The sequence below is a fragment of the Procambarus clarkii genome, chromosome 44 (assembly GCF_040958095.1).
Source record: "Procambarus clarkii isolate CNS0578487 chromosome 44, FALCON_Pclarkii_2.0, whole genome shotgun sequence".
Lineage (NCBI taxonomy): Eukaryota > Metazoa > Arthropoda > Malacostraca > Decapoda > Cambaridae > Procambarus > Procambarus clarkii.
The window spans coordinates 27,168,492-27,181,149 of record NC_091193.1 but is presented as its reverse complement, the minus strand read 5'-3'; the positions used below and the strand labels follow the sequence as shown (position 1 = coordinate 27,181,149).

Sequence of the window (12,658 nt, the reverse complement as noted above, 5' to 3'; positions counted from 1 at the left end):
GTGGTCTACCAGCACCACACACACACTACCTGTGGTGGTCTACCAGCACCACACACACACTACCTGTGGTGGTCTACCAGCACACACACACACTACCTGTGGTGGTCTACCAGCACCACACACACTACCTGTGGTGGTCTACCAGCACCACACACACTACCTGTGGTGGTCTACCAGCACCACACACACACTACCTGTGGTGGTCCTTACCAGCACCACACACACACTACCTGTGGTGGTCTACCAGCACATACCACACACACACTTACCTGTGGTGGTCTACCAGCACACACACACACTACCTGTGGTGGTCTACCAGCACCACACACACACACTACCTGTGGTGGTCTACCAGCACCACACACACACTACCTGTGGTGGTCTACCAGCACCACACACACACACTACCTGTGGTGGTCTACCAGCACCACACACACACTACCTGTGGTGGTCTACCAGCACCACACACACACACTACCTGTGGTGGTCTACCAGCACCACACACACACTACCTGTGGTGGTCTACCAGCACCACACACACACACTACCTGTGGTGGTCTACCAGCACCACACACACACTACCTGTGGTGGTCTACCAGCACCACACACACACACTACCTGTGGTGGTCTACCAGCACCACACACACACTACCTGTGGTGGTCTACCAGCACCACACACACACACTACCTGTGGTGGTCTACCAACACCACACACACTACCTGTGGTGGTCTACCAGCACCACACACACTACCTGTGGTGGTCTACCAGCACCACACACACACACTACCTGTGGTGGTCTACCAGCACCACACACACTACCTGTGGTGGTCTACCAGCATCACACACACTACCTGTGGTGGTCTACCAGCACCACACACACTACCTGTGGTGGTCTACCAGCACCACACACACTACCTGTGGTGGTCTGACAGCGCCACACACACTACCTGTGGTGGTCTACCAGCACCACACACACTACCTGTGGTGGTCTACCAGAACCACACACACTACCCGTGGTGGTCTGACAGCGCCACACACACACCACCTGTGGTGGTCTGACCGCCACACACCCTGCATGGTGCTGGGCCTCCGTTAGTCTACCCACAGCCGCGGGGAGGAGTGCACGCGTTAACTCGCACTCTCCTGTTTCTTTCGTTGCTCGGTGAGCGAGATAAGTGGCGGGGCTGGGGCAATTGTGGGTACGTGCCTGTGTCTGGGGCAAGTGTGGGTACGTGCCTGTGTCTGGGGCAATTGTGGGTACGTGCCTGTGTTTGGGGCAAGTGTGGGTACGTGCCTGTGTCTGGGGCAAGTATGGGTACGTGCCTGTGTCTGGGGCAAGTGTGGGTACGTGCCTGTGTCTGGGGCAAGTGTGGGTACGTGCCTGTGTCTGGGGCAAGTGTGGGTACGTGCCTGTGTCTGGGGCAATTGTGGGTACGTGCCTGTGTCTGGGGCAATTGTGGGTACGTGCCTGTGTCTGGGGCAAGTGTGGGTACGTGCCTGTGTCTGGGGCAAGTGTGGGTACGTGCCTGTGTCTGAGGCAAGTGTGGGTACGTGCCTGTGTCTGGGGCAAGTGTGGGTACGTGTCTGTGTCTCTGGCAAGTGTGGGTACGTGCCTGTGTCTGGGGCAAGTGTGGGTACGTGCCTGTGTCTGGGGCAAGTGTGGGTACGTGCCTGTGTCTGGGGCAATTGTGGGTACGTGCCTGTGTCTGGGGCAAGTGTGGGTACGTGCCTGTGTCTGGGGCAAGTGTGGGTACGTGCTTGTGTCTGGGGCAAGTGTGGGTACGTGCCTGTGTCTGGGGCAAGTGTGGGTACGTGCCTGTGTCTGGGGCAAGTGTGGGTACGTGCCTGTGTCTGGGGCAAGTGTGGGTACGTGCCTGTGTCTGGGGCAAGTGTGGGTACGTGCCTGTGTCTGGGGCAAGTGTGGGTACGTGCCTGTGTCTGGGGCAAGTGTGGGTACGTGTCTGTGTCTGGGGCAAGTGTGGGTACGTGCCTGTGTCTGGGGCAAGTGTGGGTACGTGTCTGTGTCTGGGGCAAGTGTGGGTACGTGTCTATGTCTCTGGCAAGTGTGGGTACGTGCCTGTGTCTGGGGCAAGTGTGGGTACGTGCCTGTGTCTGGGGCAAGTGAGAGTACGTGCCTGTGCCTGGGGCAAGTGAGAGTACGTGCCTGTGTCTGGGGCAAGTGAGAGTACGTGCTTGTGTCTGGGGGAAGTGAGAGTACGTGCCTGTGTCTGGGCCAAGTGAGAGTACGTGCCCGGGTGAGCCAGTGTAGAGCGTGCCACACACAGGGTGTTGAGAGCGCCAGCACCGCCACGCTAGGCTTGGGGCACCAGGCTCCTCCACACGCGCGCCGTCAGTTCACCCTCGGGAGATACACACTAATATTGCGTTAGGCTGCGGCGTCGTCACCCAACTGGACATTGTCTTACGACAATTACATGTGACGGAGTCGTGTTGTGCGTGTTCGAGTGCTCTGGCAATAGCAACAATGACAGAACCACAATGAACTATTTCAGAGTTGCTATTTAAAAGTGCCTAGTTTTTGTGCAGATTTTGCAAACCGGTTGATAAAGTGTGATACTTGAGAACCAGCAAATATGAATGTGCCGGTGATGTTGGTTGAACATGAGAGCTGTGGCTGGGGGGAGTAAATGTTTATGTAAGAGATATTTAAACAACAACAAAACAGAAGAAAACATATGTAATTTTGTTTTGGTTTTAAGAGCAAAGGAATAATATATATAGGGTGACCTCGGGCCTCCTCTCCCTGGTAGGACCTGGCCAGACCCCACCAACGTTAAGGCAGTGATGGTGTGTTCAGGGAAGAGTGTAGCAGGTACAGGGATGTGTTGAACAATAACAGTGTTAAGTGACGCCCACCGCCACACTCTTGCCCTCTAGTGTGCTGGGTCACACTCTCCCTACCAGCACCTACCACCACCCCTTGCTCCCTCCTCATACTACCACCACTACTGCCAGCTGGCCACCACTACTGCCAGCTGGCCACCACTACTGCCAGCTGGCCACCACTACTGCCAGCTGGCCACCACTACTGCCAGCTGGCCACCACTACTGCCAGCTGGCCACCACTACTGCCAGCTGGCCACCACTACTGCCAGCTGGCCAACCACTCCTGAACTTATTGATTGATTTCTCTCTCACGGTAAGTTTCTGTCAATATTAATTTACAAAACAAAAACATAGCTACTCATAATTATTGTGACTGATGGTGTGCAGTGTTGAGTGTGTCATGATGGTGTGCAGTGTTGTGTGTGTCATGATGGTGTGCAGTGTTGAGTGTATCATGATGGTGTGCAGTGTTGAGTGTGTCATGATGGTGTGCAGTGTTGTGTGTGTCATGATGGTGTGCAGTGTTGAGTGTATCATGATGGTGTGCAGTGTTGAGTGTGTCATGATGGTGTGCAGTGTTGAGTGTGTCATGATGGTGTGCAGTGTTGTGTGTGTCATGATGGTGTGCAGTGTTGTGTGTATCATGATGGTGTACAGTGTTGTGTGTATCATGATGGTGTACAGTGTTGAGTGTATCATGATGGTGTGCAGTGTTGAGTGTATCATGATGGTGTGCAGTGTTGTGTGTGTCATGATGGTGTGCAGTGTTGTGTGTGTCATGATGGTGTGCAGTGTTGTGTGTATCATGATGGTGTACAGTGTTGTGTGTATCATGATGGTGTACAGTGTTGAGTGTATCATGATGGTGTGCAGTGTTGAGTGTATCATGATGGTGTGCAGTGTTGAGTGTATCATGATGGTGTGCAGTGTTGTGTGTATCATGATGGTGTGCAGTGTTGAGTGTATCATGATGGTGTACAGTGTTGTGTGTATCATGATGGTGTACAGTGTTGTGTGTATCATGATGGTGTGCAGTGTTGAGTGTATCATGATGGTGTGCAGTGTTGTGTGTGTCATGATGGTGTGCAGTGTTGAGTGTATCATGATGGTGTGCAGTGTTGAGTGTATCATGATGGTGTGCAGTGTTGAGTGTATCATGATGGTGTACAGTGTTGAGTGTATCATGATGGTGTGCAGTGTTGTGTGTGTCATGATGGTGTGCAGTGTTGTGTGTATCATGATGGTGTGCAGTGTTGAGTGTATCATGATGGTGTGCAGTGTTGAGTGTATCATGATGGTGTGCAGTGTTGAGTGTATCATGATGGTGTGCAGTGTTGAGTGTATCATGATGGTGTGCAGTGTTGAGTGTATCATGATGGTGTGCAGTGTTGAGTGTATCATGATGGTGTGCAGTGTTGTGTGTGTCATGATGGTGTGCAGTGTTGTGTGTATCATGATGGTGTGCAGTGTTGAGTGTATCATGATGGTGTGCAGTGTTGAGTGTATCATGATGGTGTACAGTGTTGAGTGTGTGTGTGTGTGCGTGTGCGTGTGCGTGTGTGTGTGTGTGTGTGTGTGTGTGTGTACTCACCTAGTTGTGCTTGCGGGGGTTGAGCTTTGGCTTTTTGGTCCCGCCTCTCAACCGTCAATCAACTGGTGTACAGATTCCTGAGCCTACTGGGCTCTATCATATCTACATTTAAAACTGTGTATGGAGTCAGCCTCCACCACATCACTGCCTAATGCATTCCATCCGTTAACTACTCTGACACTAAAAAAGTTCCTTCTAACGTCTCTGTGGCTCATGTGAGTACTCAGTTTCCACCTGTGTCCCCTTGTTCGCGTCCCACCAGTGTGTGTGCGTGTGCGTGTGCGTGTGCGTGTGCGTGTGCGTGTGCGTGTGTGTGTGTGTGTGTGTGTGTGTGTGTGTGTGTGAGTGGAGAACATTTAGTAGTGGCGGTATTCGGACACAGTCAGAGAGTAACAAACTGTCCAAGAAAAATTTTAACGTAATCATTAATGCAGTAAACCGACCTCACCAACCGCCATGTCCTCAAGCTAGGCTTGTTAAAGCAGCGGCCGTTCACCAAAACGCATTTATCAATTTTAACATATTAAGTTTTATAATACGTTTGTTCTCATATATAAATTAATAATATTATATATTAAAGTTCAAAGTTTAGCTAGCTTAAGTTAGGTGTTTAGGTTCTGTTTGTGATTAATTGTATTTGAAGTACGCAGGTGATTAAAACGTCACGAAAACGGTTAATATAAAGTGTCCTCTCCTAACCTACCAGAGGACCCGAAACAGAAAACGGGACAGTACGTCACTTTCGCCAGTCGCTAAAATTTTCTAGTACGACGATTTGTGGCCTTAGTGACGCATACGAGGGAAGAGTGACTCTGTGTGAGGTGAGGTGGTTGTGTGGTGGTGGTACTGGTGGGTGCGGCAGCTGCGACCACACTCACACAAGCTTATATAATATACATTTTAACTGGGCTTGATCATGGAAGATTTGAACTAAGACCTCAAAAGTACGAGAGTGTTGTCCCACGACGATTCTAGTGAATGGTATTACCCAGACAAGTGTGGAGTACCTGGACAGTACCTGGCTGGGGCTCTGGGAGCCGGGTACGGGGCAGGGAGTACGGGCAGGGTCACCAAGGACAGGTGTGGGCGTCATGTGTGGACTGAGCGCCATAATTACAGTGGGGAGCCCCCACATAACACAATACTTGTTATTGACCATCCAATTTCTTTCTTTATTATGCACCCCATACCCATCCCGTGGGCGGTGGTGTAAAGGGTTAGAGAGGCACATAATGGTTCAGGAACTGAACCCTCTAGTTCGTTTAGCTAAGCAAATAACAATCTATTGACGCTAGTTACACAATTATTAATGTTATATATACATGTACACATACTCATACATACATGTACATATATATATACATATACATATATACATACACATACATATTTAATCACCCAAATACACACATCAATAATCTTTGTATGACAAGTGGTTCAACAAGAGGCTCACAACAGTCACTATACAAGGCACTTGTTGCTCAGGTCATTGACGGCAGCTACTGTGTTAATGAGACATGCTGCGGGAGATGTGTTGTGACCAGGTGTGTTGCAGGTGTGTGGTTACTCTCATCGTGTGAGACAACCACTTGAGGGCCCGCTACCAGGGGTGTGGTTACTCTCACCGTGTGAGACAACCACTTGAGGGCCCGCTACCAGGTGTGTGGTTACTCTCATCGTGTGAGACAACCACTTGAGGGCCCGCTACCAGGGGTGTGGTTACTCTCACCGTGTGAGACAACCACTTGAGGGCCCGCTACCAGGTGTGTGGTTACTCTCACCGTGTGAGACAACCACTTGAGGGCCCACTACCAGGTGTGTGGTTCCTCTCACCGTGTGAGACAACCACTCGAGGGCCCGCTACCAGGTGTGTGGTTACTCTCACCGTGTGAGACAACCACTTGAGGGCCCACTACCAGGTGTGTGGTTCCTCTCACCGTGTGAGACAACCACTCGAGGGCCCGCTACCAGGGGTGTGGTTACTCTCACCGTGTGAGACAACCACTTGAGGGCCCGCTACCAGGTGTGTGGTTACTCTCACCGTGTGAGACAGCCACTTGAGGGCCCGCTACCAGGTGTGTGGTTCCTCTCACCGTGTGAGACAACCACTCGAGGGCCCACTACCAGGTGTGTGGTTCCTCTCACCGTGTGAGACAACCACTCGAGGGCCCGCTACCAGGTGTGTGGTTACTCTCACCGTGTGAGACAGCCACTCGAGGGCCCGCTACCAGGTGTGTGGTTACTCTCACCGTGTGAGACAACCACTTGAGGGCCCGCTACCAGGTGTGTGGTTACTCTCACCGTGTGAGACAACCACTTGAGGGCCCGCTACCAGGGGTGTGGTTCCTCTCACCGTGTGAGACAACCACTTGAGGGCCCGCTACCAGGTGTGTGGTTACTCTCACCGTGTGAGACAACCACTTGAGGGCCCGCTACCAGGGGTGTGGTTACTCTCACCGTGTGAGACAACCACTTGAGGGCCCGCTACCAGGTGTGTGGTTACTCTCACCGTGTGAGACAACCACTTGAGGGCCCGCTACCAGGGGTGTGGTTACTCTCACCGTGTGAGACAACCACTTGAGGGCCCGCTACCAGGGGTGTGGTTACTCTCACCGTGTGAGACAACCACTTGAGGGCCCGCTACCAGGGGTGTGGTTACTCTCACCGTGTGAGACAACCACTTGAGGGCCCGCTACCAGGTGTGTGGTTACTCTCACCGTGTGAGACAACCACTTGAGGGCCCGCTACCAGGGGTGTGGTTACTCTCACCGTGTGAGACAACCACTTGAGGGCCCGCTACCAGGGGTGTGGTTACTCTCACCGTGTGAGACAACCACTTGAGGGCCCGCTACCAGGGGTGTGGTTCCTCTCACCGTGTGAGACAACCACTTGAGGGCCCGCTACCAGGTGTGTGGTTACTCTCACCGTGTGAGACAACCACTTGAGGGCCCGCTACCAGGGGTGTGGTTACTCTCACCGTGTGAGACAACCACTTGAGGGCCCGCTACCAGGGGTGTGGTTACTCTCACCGTGTGAGACAACCACTTGAGGGCCCGCTACCAGGGGTGTGGTTACTCTCACCGTGTGAGACAACCACTTGAGGGCCCGCTACCAGGTGTGTGGTTACTCTCACCGTGTGAGACAACCACTTGAGGGCCCGCTACCAGGGGTGTGGTTACTCTCACCGTGTGAGACAACCACTTGAGGGCCCGCTACCAGGGGTGTGGTTACTCTCACCGTGTGAGACAACCACTTGAGGGCCCACTACCAGGGGTGTGGTTACTCTCACCGTGTGAGACAACCACTTGAGGGCCCGCTACCAGGGGTGTGGTTACTCTCACCGTGTGAGACAACCACTTGAGGGCCCGCTACCAGGTGTGTGGTTACTCTCACCGTGTGAGACAACCACTTGAGGGCCCGCTACCAGGGGTGTGGTTACTCTCACCGTGTGAGACAACCACTTGAGGGCCCGCTACCAGGGGTGTGGTTACTCTCACCGTGTGAGACAACCACTTGAGGGCCCACTACCAGGGGTGTGGTTACTCTCACCGTGTGAGACAACCACTTGAGGGCCCGCTACCAGGGGTGTGGTTACTCTCACCGTGTGAGACAACCACTTGAGGGCCCACTACCAGGGGTGTGGTTACTCTCACCGTGAGAGACAACCACTCGAGGGCCCGCTAACAAGGGGTGTGGTTACTCCCACCGTGTGAGACAACCACTTGAGGGCCCGCTAACAAGTGGTGTACCAACATCTAGTATTTACCCATCAAGCCGTCACTGTTTACCTTCCCACACCACAAGGTCGACCCGGACCGTTTGTGCCTGTGTTTACTGTGTGTGCCTGCAGGGTACAGTGGCTAGCTCTTGGACCCCGCCTTTCCAACAGTCAGTTCTCTAATGTACTGAATCCTGACTTATTTCCCTCCATTCTGTACATGTCACACACACACATCCCAGGATGAACCCCGTAGCAGCCGTCTCTTAGACACTTATTTACTGAGCAGGTGAAGAGAGGCATTAGGTGCTAGTAACTCTGCCCACTTGTTTCTAACTCAGCCGGGAATTGAACCCGGGCCCATGAGACTATTTCTAACGATGTCCGTTCAGCCGCCAGGACGTGTGCGTGTACTTACCTATTAGTAGTTACCTATTAGTGTGTACGGGGGAGTGAGGTCTAGCTTTTTATGCCCCACGCACTGGCCGAGTTTAAGTACGTTTATTGAGACAATAAAATACATCTCAAAGAAATAGCTTAGGGTATTTCTACCCTCCTTGTGCTTGTACCTGTGACGTTACAACCTAACTACTCTGTCTTTAACATTCCAACACTTGCTGTGGTAGACCATTCCACTCGTCAGGTGGCTGTACAGTACTGGCTGGCGTGCCGCCCCGGGGCTCACGTGTGCTGCCACCTCCCACCCGTCCTCCCCTCTCTCAGGCTGTAGCGGCTCTCCTCTCTCACACATGGGACCTGGTGTACCACTCAGTTGTGCATCTGCTTGCGAGGGTTGAGCTCTGGCTCTTTGGTCCCGCCTCTCAACTGTCAATCAACTGGTGTACAGATTCCTGAGCCTACTGGGCTCTATCATACATACACTTGAAACTGTGCGTCAAGCTTGAATGGTCCCCAAGTCAGCATGCATCAGAAAACTCTTGACCCCCTGAAGGATTCGAACCCGGTCAGGCAGGGCCTGCATGCTCGTTAGCGTGTCCAGTACTATAACCACTCAGCCAACTGACTGTACAAAAGTATTAGAAAGTCGTCTGACTTAACCCAACACCTGGCAGCTCTCGTCACCATCTTGGGCAGAGATACTTCATCATCCTCGCTCCCCGTGTTGGCTTTGGCCACCATTCATGCTTCACGCCTATATATATATATCTATCTATCTGTATACAGTATATATATATATATATATATATATATATATATATATATATATATATATATATATATATATGTATATATATGTATATATGGCTAAATATATAATATGTAACCTTTTCCGCTCTCACACCCCATACCCCTCCTCCCCCCCCTTCCTTCTACACTATTGATTGTTCCCTTCACCTGTTGTATAGGGGCGAGACAGGTGTATACTGTGTACCACAGGTGTATAGTGTACCACAGGTGTACAGTGTACCACAGGTGTACACTGTACCACAGGTGTACACAGTGTACCACAGGTGTACACAGTGTACCACAGGTGTACACAGTATACCACAGGTGTACACAGTGTACCACAGGTGTACACAGTGGGCCATAGAGGTGTGCGGGGGGGGGGGGTATGGTATGTGGGACGCCCTCACACGTGTTAAGGGGGTGGTGGTGGGGGGGAGGCCAGCCAGGTACACTCACTGCCCCACATTGTCGCCAGACTGGCAGGTCGCACGTGAGGCTGTTGAGAGGTGGGGGGCGTCGACCCCTCCGGCGGGGGGCGTCGACCCCACCGGTGGGGGGCGTCGATCCCACCGGGAGGGGGGGGTGGAACACCTCCACCAGGCGAGGAGGGGGGGGGGGGGTAGCGGCACAGGAGAGGGTACACCTGTAAACTAGAGATACAGATGGACAAAACTGACGTCAAGTTTACATACAGTGAGAGAGTTGTAAACCAGAGGAGCAGGTGTTGCCCCCCCCCCCCGCGGTGTATTAAGGCCAGATATAACGAGCCACTACAAGACTGGCAGTTGTCGCGCCACACTACTGAGAAGGGGCGGGGACCAGGAGCTAGCCACCGGGTACATACTGATGGTACACGGTACACACACGGGCACATGAACTCGGTATTATGTGGGCACCGTGTTGGTGGGGTCCCTGCCCTGTGTTAGGGGGGCGGGGAGGTGGTCACTCTCACCCACAACTCTATTTTGTTGTCCCCTAACTCCTCCTGCCCCTTCGGTGGGGGGGGGGGGTATAGGGTTGTTATATAGCCTCGGGGCACTATCCCCCCAGCCACTGGGCATGGGGAGAAGGTACCCCTCGGGGCACTAACCCCCCCAGCCACTGGGCATGGGGAGAAGGTAGCCCTCGGGGCACCAATCCCCCCATCCACTGGGCATGGGGAGAAGGTACCCCTCGGGGCACTAACCCCCCCAGCCACTGGGCATGGGGAGAAGGTAGCCCTCGGGGCACCAATCCCCCCATCCACTGGGCATGGGGAGAAGGTACCCCTCGGGGCACTAACCCCCCCAGCCACTGGGCATGGGGAGAAGGTAGCCCTCGGGGCACTAACCCCCAGCCACTGGGCATGGAGAGAAGGTAGCCCTCGCGGCACTAACCCCCCCAGCCACTGGGCATGGGGAGAAGGTAGCCCTCGCGGCACTAACCCCCCCAGCCACTGGGCATGGAGAGAAGGTACCCCTCGGGGCACTAACCCCCCCAGCCACTGGGCATGGGGAGAAGGTAGCCCTCGGGGCACTAACCCCCCCAGCCACTGGGCATGGGGAGAAGGTAGCCCTCGGGGCACTAACCCCCCCCCAGCCACTGGGCATGGGGAGAAGGTAGCCCTCGGGGCACTAATACCCCCAGCCACTGGGCATGGGGAGAAGGTAGCCCTCGGGGCACTAACCCCCCCAGCCACTGGGCATGGGGAGAAGGTAGCCCTCGGGGCACTAACCCCCCCAGCCACTGGGCATGGGGAGAAGGTAGCCCTCGGGGCACTAATACCCCCAGCCACTGGGCATGGGGAGAAGGTAGCCCTCGGGGCACTAACCCCCCCAGCCACTGGGCATGGGGAGAAGGTAGCCCTCGGGGCACTAATACCCCCAGCCACTGGGCATGGGGAGAAGGTAGCCCTCGGGGCACTAACCCCCCCAGCCACTGGGCATGGGGAGAAGGTAGCCCTCGGGGCACTAATACCCCCAGCCACTGGGCATGGAGAGAAGGTACCCCTCGGGGCACTAACCCCCCCAGCCACTGGGCATGGAGAGAAGGTACCCCTCGGGGCACTAACCCCCCCCCCCAGCCACTGGGCATGGAGAGAAGGTACCCCTCGGGGCACTAACCCCCCCAGCCACTGGGCATGGAGAGAAGGTACCCCTCGGGGCACTAATACCCCCAGCCACTGGGCATGGGGAGAAGGTAGCCCTCGGGGCACTAACCCCCCCAGCCACTGGGCATGGGGAGAAGGTACCCCTCGGGGCACTAACCCCCCCAGCCACTGGGCATGGGGAGAAGGTACCCCTCGGGGCACTAACCCCCCCAGCCACTGGGCATGAAGAGAAGGTACCCCTCGGGGCACTAACCCCCCCAGCCACTGGGCATGGAGAGAAGGTACCCCTCGGGGCACTAACCCCCCCAGCCACTGGGCATGGAGAGAAGGTACCCCTCGGGGCACTAACCCCCCCAGCCACTGGGCATGGAGAGAAGGTACCCCTCGGGGCACTAACCCCCCCCCCCAGCCACTGGGCATGGGGAGAAGGTACCCCTAAGCCCAACGTATTTCTCTTAACAACACAAACTAAAACATATATAAATGATAGATCTCAACCCACAAGAGTTAAGATGATAATAATAATATGGTAAATGAAAAATTATTTAGTATTTTGTTTTTCTTATATGGGACACAGCACACACAGGCAGACGTGCACAGTATAGCATTAACAAAGAATTAAAGCTGAGGGCAAAGCTACAAGCTGCCCAAGCGGCAGGTTTGGTGACATGACAACACCAGCGGCAGGTTTGGTGACATGACAACACCAGCGGCAGGTTTGGTGACATGACAACACCAGCGGCAGGTTTGGTGACTTGACAACACCATACATGAAAAATAATTCAAACGGGAAGCTCCTAGCACGGGAGGGTAGTCATGTATGGGTCATGTTGCAACCCGTTCTCGCACTTTCGTATTACTTAACCTATAGCTATAATAGGTTAAGTAATAATTATAATTACGAAACAATAAGATGCTTATCTTAACATGGTTAGGTAAGGTCGGTGTTTTCTATGAAGCTTTTCAAGGTAAACTAAAATATTCACAATATATATTAGTATGTCACATATGCACTTATTTAATAAGTCAATATTGACTGTAAGAAAGTGCGAGAACGGGTTGCATTCCGGCCGCCGCCATACCCACTCGTGGGCATCCACCACCCACCCTCCTGTGAGGAACCACCGGAGAAGTGGTACTCCAGATGACGACTCTGCCTCGGTAGTTAGCTGCCAGCTATCCTGCCTGTGGTTTACCTTAACAAGACTATATTGACCCTTATGC

The 12,658-nt window shown here is 53.6% G+C and overlaps 1 long non-coding RNA gene across 1 annotated transcript in view; it reads left to right on the top strand.

Moving 5' to 3' along the window:
* The first annotated feature begins 1,097 nt into the window (after positions 1 to 1,097).
* Positions 1,098 to 12,658, top strand: part of LOC138350270 (uncharacterized) — a 106,854-nt gene continuing 95,293 nt past the window's right edge. Inside the window, exons 1-2 of the long non-coding RNA XR_011222046.1 lie at positions 1,098 to 1,163; positions 2,722 to 3,161. This is a non-coding gene — a long non-coding RNA (uncharacterized lncRNA). The remainder of the gene's footprint in view (positions 1,164 to 2,721; positions 3,162 to 12,658) is intronic.